This window comes from Buceros rhinoceros, unplaced genomic scaffold (assembly GCF_000710305.1).
Source record: "Buceros rhinoceros silvestris isolate BGI_N320 unplaced genomic scaffold, ASM71030v1 scaffold27072, whole genome shotgun sequence".
Taxonomy (NCBI): Eukaryota; Metazoa; Chordata; class Aves; order Bucerotiformes; family Bucerotidae; genus Buceros; species Buceros rhinoceros.
This window is the reverse complement of record NW_010401061.1, coordinates 13519-13781: the sequence shown is the minus strand read 5'-3', so window position 1 is coordinate 13781 and position 263 is coordinate 13519.

The following is a 263-nucleotide window of genomic DNA, read 5'->3' as shown; positions in this document are numbered from 1 at the left end:
GGGTAAGGCTGCTGCCACTCGATGTCCTGGAGAGCCACTGCCGCCTGCAGAGAGGACAAGGAGCTGAGCGCGGGGGAGCCAGCGGTGCTGGGGGAAGTCCCAGAGCAGCAGCTTGGCGCGCTGAGCACTGCTAGAGTGAAGTTCATGGCACCTGGAATCCCGCTGGTTTCACAAGATTGGAAATCCCTCCCGGACAGGGAGGCTTTGGTGCATCCCTGTAGCCAGGGCTGGTCCCCCCACAACGGGGGAGGGGAGCTCACCTC